Genomic DNA, 16,444 nt, shown 5'->3' with positions numbered 1-16,444 from the left:
CTTTTAGTCCCCCTTCTGAAACACTAAGTGAATACACAGTAAGGGATTCTACGAGATTCAAGGCACTGCTGATAGAAGACAACCTCCGCACACTAGACATTTAAGAACATTGCTGAGTGTGTCGGGTAGGTGGGTAGCCACTTTCCACGTGGTTACCTGCGGTCACAGGTGTTCCCTGGACAGGGGAATTCCGCTAATTTCCTCCCCTGTCCATGGGGAGGCACTCGCTGCTACTTCACTTTCCAGCATAACCCGCGCCTTTCCCTGGAAGCCCGCTATAGGAAACACTGAGGGAAGGCACATGAAGGGCTTTTAGGAGATCCCAGGCTTTGTTGACAGAAGACAGAATCTCCCCAAACTCAGCATTCTGGATCACGACTGAGTGTGTTGGGGAGGTGTTCAAACTCCCTCCACGCAGCTACATGGGGTCACGTGTTCCCTGGTAGGAGGAAGTCCGCTAATTACCTCTCCCGTAGATGGGGAGCCACTCGTTCCTACTTGGATTTCCAGCCACACTCCCACCTTTCCCTGGCAACTTGTCCTAGGAACCACTAAGGGAAGTCATGTGAATGGCTTCTAGGAATTCCCAGGCTGACAGAAGACAGAAAATCCCCACACCCATAATTTCAAAACATGACTGAGTGTGAGGGGTAGGTGGATTGCAGTCCTCCACGCAGTTACCTTGGGTCACAGGTATTCCCTTATATGATTAATTCTGCTAATTTCCTCCCCTGTCCATGGGGATGCCCTCGCTGCTACCTGGTTTTCTAGCCCAATCCTAGATTTTCCCTGGCCTCCCGCCCTAGGAAGCACTCAGGTACAGCACGCCAATGTCTTCTAGGAGTTCCCAGGCACTGCTGACTGAAGACGTAATCTCCCGACACTTAGCATTCTGGAACATGTCTGAGTGTGAGGGGGAGATGTTGAGTCACCTTCCATGCAGCTACTTGGTGTCTCAGTTGTTCCCTTTTAAGTGGAATTTCGCTAAATACCTACCCTGCCCATAGGGAAGCATTCACTGCTTCTTGGTGTTCCAGCCCACCCCCAGCCTTTCCCTGGCAGCCTGCCCTAGGAAACATTCACAGAAGTCATGAGAATTGCTTCTAGGAGATCCCAGGTGCTACTGACAGATGAGGGAACCTCCCAACTCTCAGCATTCTCGAATACGCCAAGAGTGTGGGGAAGGAATTGAGCCACGCTCCACTCAGTTACCTGGTGTCTCAAGTGTACCCTGGTAGCTGTAGGCCCACTAATTACCTCCCCAGACCATGGGTAGGCACTCGCTACTACTTGGTTTCCAGCCCAACCTCCACCTTTCCCTTTCAGCCCCCACAGAGAAACATTCAGTTAATTCACGCAAAGGGCTTCTAGGAGATAACAGGCACTGCTTACATAAGACGGAATCTCCCCTCACTCAGCACTCTGTAACAGGACTGAGTGTGTTGGGGATGGGAGGAGCCCCCCTCCACGCAGCTACTTCAAATCACAAGTTTTCACACATATAAGGAAGGCCGCTAATTTCCTCCTCTGTCCATTGGGATGCACTGGCTGCTACTTGGTTTCCAGCACAACACCCACATTTCCCTGGCAGCCCACCCTTGTTAACAGTCAGGGAAGTCATGCGAAGGGCTTCTAGGAGATCCCAGGTGCTGCTGACAGAATGCGGAACCTACTCACACTCAGCATTCGGTTACACGGCTGAGAGTGTGGGGGAGGGGGTGAGGTACCCTCCACGAAGATACCTGGGTTCAAAACTGTTCCCTGGCATAGGAAGTCCACTATTATCCTCCCCTCTCCAAGGGGAGGCACTAGCTGATAATTGGATTTCCATCCCAAACCCCACCTTTTCCTGTTCAGCGTGCATAGAAATCACTCAGGGAAAGCACGTGTATGGCTTCTAGGAGAACCAGGTGCTGCTGACAGAAGACATAACCTCCCGACACTCAGCAAAGCAGAACACGTCTGAGTGTGTGGGGTTGTTGAGCCGCATTCCACGCAGGTACATGGGGTCACAGGTGTTCCGTGGAAGGTGGAATTCTGCTAAATACCTCCCTGTCCATAGGGAGGAACTAGCTGCTATTTCATGTTCCAGCCCACCCCCAGGCTTTCCCTGGCAGCCCACCATAGGAAACACTCACAGAAGGCATGAGAAGAGCTTCTAGGAGATCCCAGGCGCTGCTGACAGATGACGGAACCTCCTAACACTCAGCATTGTGAAATACAGCTGAGAGTGTGTGGGAGGAAGTGAGCTGCGATACACGCAGCTACCTGGGGTCACAGGTGTAGCCTGGTAGGAGGAAGTCCGCTAAATTGCTCCCCTGTCCATGGGGATGAACACACTGCTACTTGGATTTCCAGTGCAACCCTCGCCTTTCCCTGGCAGCCCACCCTAGGAAACAGTCAGAGAACACACACGAAGGGTTTCTAGGTGATCCCAGGCACTGCAGAAAGAAGACGGAACCTCCCCACACTCATCATTCCAGAACCAATATAAGTGTGTGGTGGTGGGAATCCACAATCCACGCAGCTAGCTGGGGTCACAGGTGTTCCCTGGAAGGGCCAATCTGCAAATTACCTCCCTTGTACATTGGTAGGCCCTTGCTGCTACTTCGATTTTCAGCCCAACCACTGATTTACCTGGCAGCCAGCCCTGGGAAAACTCACTGAAGGCACAGGAAGGGCTTCCAGGTGATCCCAGACAATGCTAACAGAAGAATTAACATCCCTACACTCAGTATTCTGGAACAATCTGAGTGTGTGGGGGAGGTGGCAAGCTGCCCTCCACACAGCTACATGGGGTCACAGGTAGTGACCTTCCCTGAGTGTTTCCTAGGGCGAATTGCCAGGGAAATGCTGGGGTTAGGCTGGAAGTCCAATTAGCAGTGAGTGTCTCCCCAATCACTAGGGAGGTAATTAGCACAATTTCCCCTGCCAGGGAACACCTGTGATCCCAGGTATCTACATGGTGGGCAGCTTCCCACCTCCACCATTACTCAGCCTTCTTCTGGAATGCTGAGAGTGGGGAGGTTCTGTCTTCTCGCAGTTGCACCTGGGATCACCTATAAGAAATTCACGTGTGTTCCCTCAGTGTTTCCTAGGGTGGGCTACCAGAGAAAGGTTGGGTTTGGCCTGGAAATCCAAGTAGTAGCGAGGGCCTCTCCATGGAAAGTGGAGGTAATTAGCGGATTTCTCTGTAAGAGGGAACACCTGTGACCCCAGTTAGCTGCATGGAGGGCTGCTAGCCACTTCCCCCACACACTGAAACTAGTGCCAGAATACTGAGTGTAGGGGGGTTCCTTCTTCTGTCAGCAGCACCTGGGATCACCTAGAAGCCTTCGCGTGCCTTCTCTGATTGTAGGGAAAGTCGGGGGTTGGGCTGGAAACCCAAGTAGCAGCAACTGCTTCCCCATGGAGCGGGGAGGTAATTAGCTGAAATCCCCCTACCAAGGAACACCTGTGCCCTAGGTATCTGCGTGGAGCTCGTCTCCCAAATTCCCCCACACATTCAGCCCTGTTCCAGAATATGGAGAGTTGGGAGGTTCTATCTTCTGTCAACAGTGCTTGGGATCTCTTTGAAGCCTTTCGCGTGTCTTCTCTGAGTGTTTCCTAGTGCGGGTTACCAGGGAAATGCGGGGGTTGGACTGGAAGCCACGTAGTAGCGAGTGCCTCCCCAAGGTCCGGGGAGGCAATTAGCGGAATTACCCCTACCAGGGAACACCTGTGACACAATGTAGCTGCATGGCGGGTGGCTACCACCTCCCTCACACACTCAGCCATATTCCTGAATGCTCAGTGTGGGGAGGTTACGTCATCTGTCATCAGGGACTGAGATCTTCGAGAAGCCCTTCACGTGTGTTCCCTAAGTGTTTCCTAGGGCAGGCTTCCAGGGAAATGTGGGGATTTTGCTGGAAAAGTAAGTAGCAGTGAGTGCCTCCCGAAGGACAGGGGAGGGAATTAGTGGAATTCCCCCTATCAGGGTTCACCTGTGACCCCAGGCAGCAGCTTGGTGAGTGGTTCCTCACCTCCAGCATACACTCAGTCATGTTCAGGAATGCTGAGATTGGGGAACTTCTGTCATCTGTCAGCAGCACCTGGAATCTCCGAGAAGCCTTTTGCGTGCTATCATTTAGTGTTTATTAAGGGGTGCTGCCAGGGAAAGAAGGGGGTTGGGCTGGAAATAAAAGTAGCCGCGAGTGCCTCTCCATGGAAAGGGGAGGTAATTAATGGAGTTCCCCAAAACAGGGACCAGTGACCCCAGGTATCTGAGAGGAGAGCTGATCCCCAATACCTCACACACTCAGACATTTTCCAGAATGCTGACTGTGGGGAGGTTCTGTCTTCTGTCAGCAGCACCTGGAATCTCTTAGAAGCCATTTGCTTACCGTCCCTAAGTGTTTTTCATCGGGCAGTCTGCCAGGGAAAAGTGGGGTTTTGGATGTAATGCCAAGTAGCAGCGAATGCCTCCCCATCGACATGGGAGATAATTAGCGAAATTCCCCCTACCAGGAAACACCTGTGACCCCAGGTAGCTGCGTGGAGGGCAGCAAACCACCTCCCACAACACTCAGCCTTGTGCTGGAATGTTCAGTGTGGGGAGGTTCCGTCTTCTATCAGCAGAGCCTGGGACTTCCGAGAAGCCCTTCACGTGCCTTCCGCAATGGTTTCCTATGGCGAGCTGCCAGGGAAAGGCAAGGGTTGGGCTGGAAGTCCAGGTAGTAGCAAGCGCCTACCCATGGACAGGTAAGGTAATTAGAGGACATCCCCCTACCAGGGAACACCTGTAGACCCCTTGTAGCTGTGTGGAGAGTGGCTCCCCAAATCCCCACACACACTCAAACGTTTTCTGGAATGCTGAGTGTGGGGAGGTTCCGCCTTTTGTCAGCAGTGATGGGGATCTCCAAGTAGCCCTTCACGTGAGTTCACAGAGTGATTCCTAGGGCAGGATGCCAGGGAAAGGTTGTGGATAGGCTGTAAAAACATGTAGCAGCTAGTATATCCCCATGTACAGGGGAGGTATTTACCGGCATTCCGCCTACGAGGGAACACCTATGACCCTAGGTAGCTGCGTGTTGGAGTGTTCCCTTCCTCCCCAACACAATCAGTCGTGTTCAGGAATAGTGAGTGGGGATGTTCCATCTTACCTCAGCAGCATCTGGGATCTCCTCAAGCCATTCGCGTGCATTCCCTTAGTGTTTCCTAGGGTGGAGTATCAGGGAAATGTGGGGTTTGCACTGGAAACCGAGTAGAAACGAGTGTCTCCCTATGGACAAGGGAGGTAATTAAAGGATTACCTCTACCAGGGAACATCTGTGACCCTACATAGCTGCGTGGATGGCGGCACCCCACCTCCCCCACACACTCAGACTTGTTCAGGAATGCTGAGTGCGGGGAGGTTCGTCTTTTATCAGCAGAGCTTGGTATCTCCTAGAAACCATTTGTGTGTTTTCCCTGAGTGTTTCCTAGGGCGTGCTGCCAGGGAAAGCTGGGGTTTGGCTGGAATTCCAAATAGAAACGTTTGCCTCCCCATGCAAACGGGAGGAAATTAATGGATTTCCCCTTACATGAGAACAGCTTTTACCCAAGTTAACAGCATGGAGGGTGACTCCCCACTCTTCCAAACACACCCAGAATTGTTCCTGAATGCTTAGTTTGGGAAGATTCCATATTCTATCAGCAACGCCTGGGATCACCTAGAAGCCCTTTGCGTGCCTTCCATGAGGTTTCCTAGAGCGGGCTGCCAGGTAAATGAGGGCGCTGGGCCTGAAGTCCAGTAGCAGCAAATTCTTCCCCATGGACAAGGGAGGTAATTAGTGGAATTCCCCCTACTAGGGAACACTTGTAACCACATGTATCTGCGTGGAGGGCAGCTCCACACTTCCCCCACACACTCACATGTATTCTGGAATACTGACTGTGTGGAGGTTCCGTATTCTGTCAGGAGAGCATGGGATCTCATAGAAGCCCTTAGCTTGCCTTCACTGAGTTTTTCCTAGGGCAGTCTCCGACTGAAATTCTGGGATGTTTTGGAAAGCCAAATAGCCCGAGATCACCGCATGGACATGGGAGGTAATTAGTGGGTCACCACCTACAGGGAACACATACGACCCCAGGTATCTGTTTGGAGGATGGCTCACCATTCTTCCCCCACACACTTAGCTTTATTCTGGAATTCGGAAGTGGGTAGGTTCCTTCTTCTATCAGCAGCCCTTGGGATCTCTTGAAGCACTTCAGATGACTTATCTGAGAGTTTCCTAGGGTGGGCTGCCAGGGAAACGTAGGAGGAGGGCTGAAATTCAAGTAGACACGAGTGCCTCCCTCAAGACTGGGAGGTAATTAGCAGAATACCCTCTACGAGGAAACAACATTCTCCCTAGGTAGCTTCATGGAGGGCGGCTCAGCACCTAACCAACACACTCAGCCGTTTTCCGGAATGCTGAGTGTGGGGTTTTTCCGTCTTTTGTCAGCAGGACCTGGGATCTCAGATAAGCCCTTCAGGTGCATTCCCTGAGTGTTCCCAAGGGCCGGCTGCAAAGTGAATGCTGGGTTTGGGCTGAAAACCAGGTAGCAGCGAAGGCCACACTATGGATAGGGGAGGTAATTAGTGGAATTCTCCCTACCAGGGAACACCTCTGTCCCCAGTGAGCTAAGTGAAAGGCACCTTGTACACTCCTTGTTCCGGAATGCTGATTGTGGGGAGGTTCCATCTTCTGTCAGCAGCAACTGGGATCTCCTTGAAGCCCTTTGCATACTTTCACTGAGTGTCTCTTAGTTACGACTGCCAGGGAAAGGCCGGCGGTTGTGCTAGAAAACCAAGTTGCAGTGAGTGCCTCCCCATGGAAATGGGAGGTATTTAGCTGACTTCCCCCTTCCAGGGAACACCTGTGACACCAGGTAGCTGCGTGGAGGGTGGCTCACCAGCTCCCCCACACACTCAGTCATGTTCCAGAATGCTGAGTGTGGGGAGCTTCCTTCTTATGTCAGCAGCACCTGGGATCTCCTAGAAGCCATTTGAGTGCCTTCCATTAGTGTTCCCTAGGGAGGGGTGCCAGGGAATTGCGGGGTTTTGTCTGGAAACCAAGTAAAAGTGAGTGCCTCCCCATGGACAGGGGAGGTAATGAGTGGTCTTCCCCCTACCAGGGAACACCTGTGACCCCACATAGGTCACACAACCTCCACCACACACTCAGTCTTTTTCCAGAATGCTGAGTGTGGGGAGGTTCTGTCTTCTCTCAGCAGCGCCTGGGATCTCCTAGAATCCCTTCAGTTTGTTCTCTGAGTGTTTCCTACAGCATGCTGCCAGGGAAAGGCAGGTTATTTGCTGGAAAGCCAAGGAGCTGCATATGACTCCCCAATGACAGGGGAGTTATTTAGCTGAATTCCCCCTAACATGGAACAAGTTTTACCCCATATAGTTCTGAGGAGGGCGACTTTCCACAGCCCACACACATGCAGTCATGTTCCCGAATGCTGAGGGTGTGGAGTTTCTGTCTTTTGTCAGCAGCACCTGGGATATCCGAGGAGGCATTCACGTGCTTTCCCTGAGTGTTACCTAGGGCAGTCTTCCAGGGAATGACTGGGTTTGTGCTGTAAATCCAAGTATAAACAAGTCCCTCTCGATGGACAGGGAGGTATTTAGGGGAATTACACCAACAAGTGAAAAACTGTGACCGCATATAGCTGCGCGTTGGGCAGCTCCCCACCTCCCCCAAACACTCACACGTTTTCTCTAATGCTGAGTTTGGGGAGGTTCTGTCTTCCTTCAGCAGTGCTTGGGATATCCTCATAGCCATTTGCATGCCTTCCCTGAGTGTTTCCTAGGGCGGGCTGCCAGGGAAATGATGGGATTGTGCTGGAAAACCAGGTAGCAGTGACTGCCTCCCCATGGACAGGGGAGGTAATTAGCGGACTTCTTCCTATAAGGGAACACGTCTGTCCCCAGTGAGCTATGAGGAGTGAGCCTCACACACTCCCCCACACACTCAGCCTTGTTCTGGAATGCTGAGTGTGGGGTGTTTCCCTCTTCTGTCAGCAGCACCTGGGATTGACTTGAATTATTTTGCATATTTTCAATGAGTGTTTCTTAGTTCTGGCTGCCAGGGAAAGGTGGGGGTTGTGCTGGAAAACCAAGTAGCAGCGAGTGCCTCCCCATGGAAACCGGAGGTATTCAGCGGACTTCCCCCTACCAGGGAATGCCTGTGACACCAGGTAGCTGTGTGGAGGGCGGCTCCTCAACTCCCCAACACACTCAGACTTGTTCTTGAATGCTGAGTGTAGGGAAGTTCTGTCTACTGTCAGCATTGCCGGGATCTCCTAGAAGCCCTTCGCGTGACTTCTCTGAGTGCTTCCTAGGGAGGGATGCCAGGTAAAGTTGGGGGTTGGGCTGGAAAGCCAAGTAGCCGCGTGTGCCTCCTCATGTACAGGGTAGTATATTAGCTGAATTCCCCCTTAAAGGGAACAATTGTTACCCAAGGTAGCTGCGAGGATGGTGGCTCTCTACCGCCCATACACACACAGACGTGTTCCCAAATGCTGAGGGTGGGGAGATTCTGTCTGTGGTCCACAGCAACTGAGATCTCCGAGAAGCACTTCTCCTGTCTTACCTGAGTGTTTCCTAGGTCTTGCTACAGGTAAAGGCGAGGGATGGGCCTGAAACCAAGTAGCAACGATTGTCTCCTCATGGATAGGGAGGTTTTTAGCGGACTTCCCCTTACCAGAGAACGTTTGTGTCCTGAGGTAGCTGCGTGGATGGCGGCTCCCTACTTCCTCCACACACTCAGGAGTGTTCCAGAATGTTGAGTTTGGGGAGGTTCTGTCTTCTTTCAGAAGCACCTGGGATCTCCTAGAAGCACTTTGTGTGAATTCTGTGGCTGTTCCCTAAGGCAGGCAGCCAGGGAAAGGCAGGGGGGTGGTCTGGAAACTCAAATAGCAGCGAGTTCCTCCCCATAGGCAGGAAGGCAATTAGCGGACTTCACTCTATCAGATAACACCTGTATCCCCAGTTATCTTCATGGATGGTGATTCAGCATCTTCCCAACACACTGAAATGTGTTCTGGAATGCTGAGTGTGGGGTGGTTCTGTCTTCTATCAGCAGAGCCTGGGATCTCTGATAATCCCTTTGCATGCATTCCCTGAGTGTTTACTTGGGCGGGCTTCCAGGGAAATGCTGGGGTTGGGCTGGAAATCCAGGTAGCAAAGAGGGCCTCACTATGGACAGGGGAGATAATTAACGGACTTCTCCCTACCAGGGAACACATATGTCCCCAGGGAAATACGTGGAATGCGTCTCGCCCAATCCCCCACAAATTTAGACTTGTTCTGGATTGCTGAGTGTGGGGATGTTCCGCCTTTTTCCAGCAGCACCTGGGATCACCTAGAAGCCATTAGCGTACATTTCCTGAGTGTTTCCTAGGTCGGGCTTCCAGGAATAGGCGGGGGTTGGGCTGGATAACCAAGTAGAAGTGAGTGACTCCCCATGCATATGGGAAGTAATTAGAAGACTTCCCCCTAAGGGGAACTCCTGTGACCACATTTAGCTGTGTGGATGGCGGCAGCACTCCTCCCCCACACACTCAGACTTGTTCCAGAATGCTGAGTTTTGGGAGGTTCTGTCTTCTGACAGCAGTGCCTGGGTTCTCCTAGAAGTTCTACGCATGACTTCTATGATTATTTCTCATTGTGGGATGCCAGGGAATGGCAGAGGTTGGGTAGAAAGCAAGTAGAAGCAAGTGCCACCCTATGGGCTGTGGAGGTACTTTGCAGACTTCCCCCTACCAGGCAATACCTATGTCCCCTGTGAGCTACGTGGAGTGTGCCTTGCCAAGTCAACCACACACTCACGCTTCTTCCGGAGTGCTGAGTGTACGGAGGTTCCGTCTTCTCTCAGCAGTGCCTGGGATCTCCTAGAAGCCATTCCCGTACTTTCCCCGAGTGTTTCTAGGGTAGTCTGCCAGGGAAATGCTGTGGTTGGGCTGGAAAACCAAGTAGCAGCAAGTGGCTCACCATGGAAAGGGAGGTAATTAGCGGTATTCCCCTTACCAGAAAACACCTGTTTCTCCTCGGAGCTATGTGTAGTATGCCTCGCCAAATTCCCCACACACTCGGCAGAGTTCCAGAATGTTGAGTGTGGGGAGATTCTGTCTTCTGTCAGCAGCGCCTGGCTTCCCCAAGAAGGCATTCGCGGTCCTTCCCAGAGTGTTTTCTAGGGCGGTCTGCCAGGGAAACTTCGGGAACAGCTGGAAAGCTACATAGCAGCGAGATCCTCCCCATGGACGCTGGAGTTAATTAGCGGACTTCCCCGAAACAGGGAACATCTGTAACCAGATAACTGCTTGGAGGGCGGCTCCCAAACACCCCACACACTCAGCCTTGTTCGGGAATGCTGAGTGTGGGGAGGTTCCATCTTCTATCAGCAGAGCTTGGGATCACCTAGAAACAATTCATGGGCCTTCCCTGATTATTTCATAGGGCAGGCTGCCAGGGAAAACTGGGGGCTGGTCTGGAATACCAAGTAGAAAAGTCTGCATCCCCATGGACATGGGAGGTAATTAGCAGAATTCCTGTTAGGTGGGAAAACCTGTGGCACAAGGTATCTGCCTGAAGGTTGACTCCCCCACTCCCACAGACACTCAGATGTGTTTCTGAATGCTGAGTGTGAGGAGGTTCCGTCTTCTATCGGCAGAGCCTGGGACCACTGAGAAGCCCTTCGTGTGCCTTCCGTGAAGGTTTCCTAGGAGGAGTTTCCAGGGAAAGGTGGGGGTTGCACTGGAATTCCATGTAGAAGCAAGTAACTCATAATGGACAGGTAAGGTAATTAGAGGACATCCCCCTACCAGGGAACACCTGTAAACCCCATATAGCTGCATAGAGGGTGGCTCCCCACCTCCCCCACAAACTCAAACGTTTTCCAGAAAGCTAAATGTGGAGAGGTTCCATCTTGTGTCAGCAGCACCTGGGATCTCTTAGAAGCCATTCCCGTACTTTCCCTGAGTGTTTGCTAGGGCGGGCTGCCAGGGAAATGCTGTGGCTTGGATGGAAAACCAAGTAGCAGCGAGTGCCTCCCCACGGACAGGGGAGGTAATTACCAGACTTCCCCCTACAAGGAAACACCTTTGTACCTAGGGAGCTTTGTGGATTTTGCATCGCCCCCTCCCCTACACACTCGGTTGTGTTCCGGAATGCTGAGTGTGGTGAGGATCCGTCTTCTGTCAGCAGCGCCTGGGATTCCCGAAAAGCCCTTCACTTCCCTTCTGTGATTGTTCCCTAGGACAGGTTTACAGGGAAAACTGGGGGTTGAGCTGGAAACCTATTAAGAGCAAGTTCCTCCACATGGACAGGAGAGGTAATTAGTGGAATTAACCAACAAGGGAACACCTGTGACACCAGGTAGCTGCGTGGAGGGCGTCTCCCCACCTCCCTAACACACTCAGCAATGTTGCAGTTTGCTTAGATTGGGGAGGTTCCTTCTCCTGTCAGTAGCGCCTGGGATGTCCAAGATGCCCTTACTGTGTCTTCGCAGAGTGTTTCACAGAGCTGGCTGCCAGGGAAAAGCTGGGATTCGGCTGCAAGCCCAAGTAGCAGCGAGTGCATCCCCATGGACATGGGAGGTAATTAGCGTACTTCTCCCTACAAGGGAACACCTGTGACCCCAGGTAACTAAGTGTTCTGTGGCACCCCACCTCCCCCACACACTCAGCCATATTCAGGAATGCTGAGTGTGGGGTAGTTCAGTCTTCTGTCAGCAGTGCCTGAGATCTCCTAGAACCCCTTTGCGTGTATTGCCTGAGTGTTTCCTATGGCGGGTTTCCAGGGAAATGTCGGGGTTAGGCTTGAAGACCAATTAGCAGTGAGTGTCTCCCCATTATCTAGGGAAGAAATTAGCATAATTGCCCCTACCAGGGAACACCTGTGATCCCAGGTATCTACACAGTGGGTGGCTTCCCACCTCCACAACCACTCAGCGTTCTTTGGGATTTCTGAGAGTGTGGAGGTTCCGTCTTCTCTCAGTTGAGCCTGGGATCACCTATGAGAATTTCACGTGTGTTCACTCAGTGTTTCCTAGGGCGGGCTACCAGAGAAAGGCTGGGTGTGGCTTGGAAAGCCAAGTAGTAGCAAGTGCCTCCCCAAGGATATTGGAGGTAATTAGTGGTATTCTCCATATCAGGGAAAACCTGTGACCCCATTTAGCTGCGTGGAGGGCTGCTTGCCACTTCCCCCACACACTGAACCTTGTGAGGGAATACTGAGTGTGGGGAGGTTCCATCTTCTGTCAGCAGCACCTGGGAACACCTAGAAGCCTTCACGTCCTTCCATGAGTGTTTCCTAGGGCTGGCTGACAGGGAAAGATGGGGGTTGGGCTGGAAACCCAAGTAGCAGTGTGTGTTTCCCATGGAATCGGGAGGAAATTAGCAGAAATCCGCCTACCATGGAACACCTGTGCCCTAGGTATCTGCATGGAGAACGTCTCCCAAATTCCCCCACACACTCAGCCCTGTTCCAGAATGTGGAGATTTAGGAGGTTCCATCATCTGTCAGCAGCACGTGGGATCTCCTAGAACCCTTTTGTGTGTCTTCTCTGAGTGTTTCCTAGGGCGGGTTGTCAGGGAAAGGCGGGGGTTGGGCTGGAAACCACGTAGTAACGAGTGCCTCCCCAAGGTCCAGGGAGGTAATTAGCGGACTTCCCCCTACCAAGGAACACCTGTAACCCAAAGTAGCTGCGTGGAGGGCGGATACCATCTCCCACACCCACTCAGGCGTGTTCCAGAATGCTGAGTTTGGGGAGGTTCCGTCTTCTTTCAGAAGGGCCTGGGATCTCCTAGAAGCACTTTGCATGAATTCTGTGGCTGTTTCCTAAGGCAGGCACCCAGGGAAAGGCGGGGGATGGTTGGAAATTCAAGTAGCAGCGAGTACCACCCCATAAACGTGGAGGTAATTAGCGGACTTCACTCTGTCAGGTAACACTTGTGTCCCCAGGTATCTTCGTGGAGGGTGGTTCAGCATCTTCCCCAAACACTCAGTCGTGTTCTGGAATGCTGAGTGTGGGGTGGTTCTGTCTTCTGTCAGCAGAGCCTGGGATCTCTTATATCCCCTTCACGTGCATTCCCTCAGTGTTTACTAGGGTGGGCTGCCAGGGAAATGCTGGGGTGGGCTGGAAAACAAGGTAGCAAAGAGGGCCTACCTATGGACGGGGGAGGTAATTAGTGGAATTCTCCCAACCAGGGAACGCATATGTCCCCAGGGAACTACGTGGTATGCACTTCACCCAATCCCCCACACACTTAAACTTCTTCTGGATTGCTGAGTGTGGGGATGTTCCTCTTTTTTTCAGCAGCACTTGAGATCACATAGAAGCCATTAGAGTATATTCTCTGAGTGTTTCCTATGTCGGGCTTCCAGGGATAGGCGGGGGTTGGGCTGGAAAACCAAGTAGCAGTGAGTGCCTCCCCATGGACACGGGAGGTAATTAGCAGACTTCCCCCTAAGGGGAACTCCTGTGACCACATGTAGCTGTGTGGATGGCAGTTCAACTCCTCCCCCACACACTCAGACTTGTTCCAGAATGCTGAGTTATGGGAGGTTCTGTCTTCTGAACCCAGTGCCCGGGTTCTCCTAGAAGCTCTATGCATGCGTTCTGTGATTGTTTCTCAGTGCGGGATGTCAGGGAATGGCGGAGGTTGGACAGAAGCAAGTAACAGCAAGTGCCTCCCCATGGACTGTGGAGGTATTTTGTGGACTTCCCCTTACCAGGGAACACCTATGTCCCCTGTGAGCTACGTGGAGGGCGCCTCGCCCAGTCATCCACACACTCAGGCTTCTTCCAGAATGCTGAGTGTGCGGAGGTTCCGTCTTCTGTCAGCAGCGCCTGAGATCTCCTAGAAGCCATTCCCGTGCTTTCCCTGAGTGTTTCTAGGGCGGGCTACCAGGGAAATGCTGGGGGTGGGATGGAAAACCAAGTAGCAGCAAGTGGTTCCCTATGGAAAGTGAGGTAATTAGCAGTATTTCCCCTACCAGGAAACACCTGTGTCCCCATGGAGCTACGTGGAGTGCGCCTCGGCAAATGCCCCACTCACTTGGCCGTGTTCCAGAATGTTGAGTGTGGGGAGGTTCTGTCTTCTGTCAGCAGCACGTGGGTTCCCCTAGAATGCTTTCCTGATCCTTCTCAGAGTGTTTACTTGGGCGGTCCCCCAGGGGAAGACAGGGAGCGCCTGGAAATCCACGTAGTAGCGAGATACTCCACATGGACAGGGGAGGTAATTAGCATATTCTCCCTACCAGGGAACACCTGTGACCCCAGGTAACTAAGTGCTGTGTGGCACCCCACCTACCCCACACACTCAGCCATATTCAGGAATGCTGAGTGTGGGGAAATTCCGTCTTCTGTCAGCAGTGACTGAGATCTCCTAGGAGCCCTTTGTGTGCATTACCTGAGTGTTTCCTATGTCAGGCTTCCAGGGAAATGCGGTGGTTTGGCTGGAAATCCAATTAGCATGAGTGCATCCCCATCGACATGGGAGGTAATTAGCGGGCTTCTCCCTATCAGGGAACACCTGTGACACAAGTTAACTGCGTGGAGTGCAAATCCTCACCTACCCACCCACTCACCCATGTTCTGGATTGCTGAGTTTGGGAGGTTCTGTCTTCTGTCAACAGTGCCTGGGATCTCCTAGAAGCACTTTGTGTGCCTTACCTGAGTGTTGCCTAGGGCGGGCTGCCAGGTAAATGTGGGGGATGCCTGGAAAGCCAAGTAACAGCGAGTTTCTATTCACAGAAATGGGAGGTAATTAGCGGACTTCCCCCTACTAGGGAAACCTGAGATACATATTGGCGACATGTAGTGCAGATCGCCACTTCCACAACACTAAGCCCTGTGCCAGATTGCTGAGTGTGGGGACGATTCATATTCTATTAGCAGTGTCTGAGATCTCCTAAAAGCCCTTTGTGTGCCTTCCCTGAGTGTTATCTATGGCGAGTTTCCAGGGAAATGTGGGGGTTAGGCTTGCAGTCCAGTTAGCAGTGAGTGTCTCCACATTCACTAGGAAAGTAATTAGCAGAATTGCCCCTACCAGGGAACACCTGTGATCCCAGGTATCTACACGGTGGGTGGCTTCCCACCTCCACCACCACTCAGCGTTCTTTGGGAATGCTGAGAGTGTGGAGGTTCCGTCTTCTCTCAGTTGAGCCTGGGATCACCTCTGAGAATTTCACGTGTGTTCACTCAGTGTTTCCTAGGGCGGGCTACCAGAGAAAGGCTTGGTGTGGCCTGGAAATCCATGTAGTAGTGAGTGCCTCCCCATGGAGTGGAGAGGTAACTAGTGGAAATCTGCCTACCACAGAACACCTGTGCCCTAGGTATCTGCATGGAGCGTGTCTCCCTATATTCACCACACACTCAGTGTTGTTCTGGAGTGCCGAGATTTGGGAGGTTCCATCTTCTGTCAACAGCACCTGGGATTTCCTTGAAGCCTTTCACGTGTCTTCTCTGACTGTTTCCTAGGGCGGGTTGCCAGGGAAATATGGGGAATGGGCTGGAAACCATGTAATAGTGACCGCCTCCCCAAGGTACGGGGAGGTAATTAGCGGAATTCCCCTTACCAGGGAACACCTGTGACCCAATGTAGCTGCGTGGAGGGCGGATACCACCTCCTACACACACTCAGCCATGTTACAGAATGCTTAGTGTGGGGAGGTTACATCATCTGTCATCAGGGACTGAGATCTTCCAGAAGCCATTTGCGTGTGTTCTATGAGTGTTTCCTAGGGCTGGCTCCCAGGGAAATGTGGGGATTTTGCTGGAAAATGAAGTAGCAGCAAGTGACTCCCATTGGATGGGGGAGGGAATTAGCGGCATTCCCCCTATGAGGGTTCACCTGTGACCCCAGGCAGAGCGTGGTTGGCAGTCCCTCAACTCCAGCCTACACTCAGTCATGTTTGGGAATGCTGAGAGTGGGGAAGATCTGTCATTTGTCTGCAGCAGCTGGGATCCATGAGAAGCATTTTCATGCCATCATTTAGTGTTTATTAAGGGGTGCTGCCAGGGAAATGCGGGGTTTGTGCTGGAAACTAAGTAGAAGTGAGTGCCTCCCATGGACAGGGGAGGTAATTAAAGGATTACCCCTACCAGGGAACACCTGTGACCCCACGTAGCTGCATGGATGGCGGCAACCAATCTCCCCCACAAACTCAGACTTGTTCCTGAATGCTGAGTGTGGAGAGGGTTCGTCTTTTATCAGCAGAGCTAGAAACAATTTGCGTGCTTTCCCTGAGTGTTTCCTAGGGTGTGTTGCCAGGGAAAGCTGGGGGTTGGGCTGGAATTCCAAGTAGGAATGTTTGCCTCCCCATGCACAGGGGAGGAAATTAACGGATTCCCCCTTACATGGGAACACCTTTGACACAAGCTAACTGCATAGAGGGTGACTCCCCCACTTCCAAACACACTCAGAATTGTTC

Source organism: Camelus ferus, chromosome 36, assembly GCF_009834535.1.
Source record: "Camelus ferus isolate YT-003-E chromosome 36, BCGSAC_Cfer_1.0, whole genome shotgun sequence".
Classification (NCBI taxonomy): Eukaryota; Metazoa; Chordata; class Mammalia; order Artiodactyla; family Camelidae; genus Camelus; species Camelus ferus.
This window is presented reverse-complemented; position numbering follows the sequence as displayed.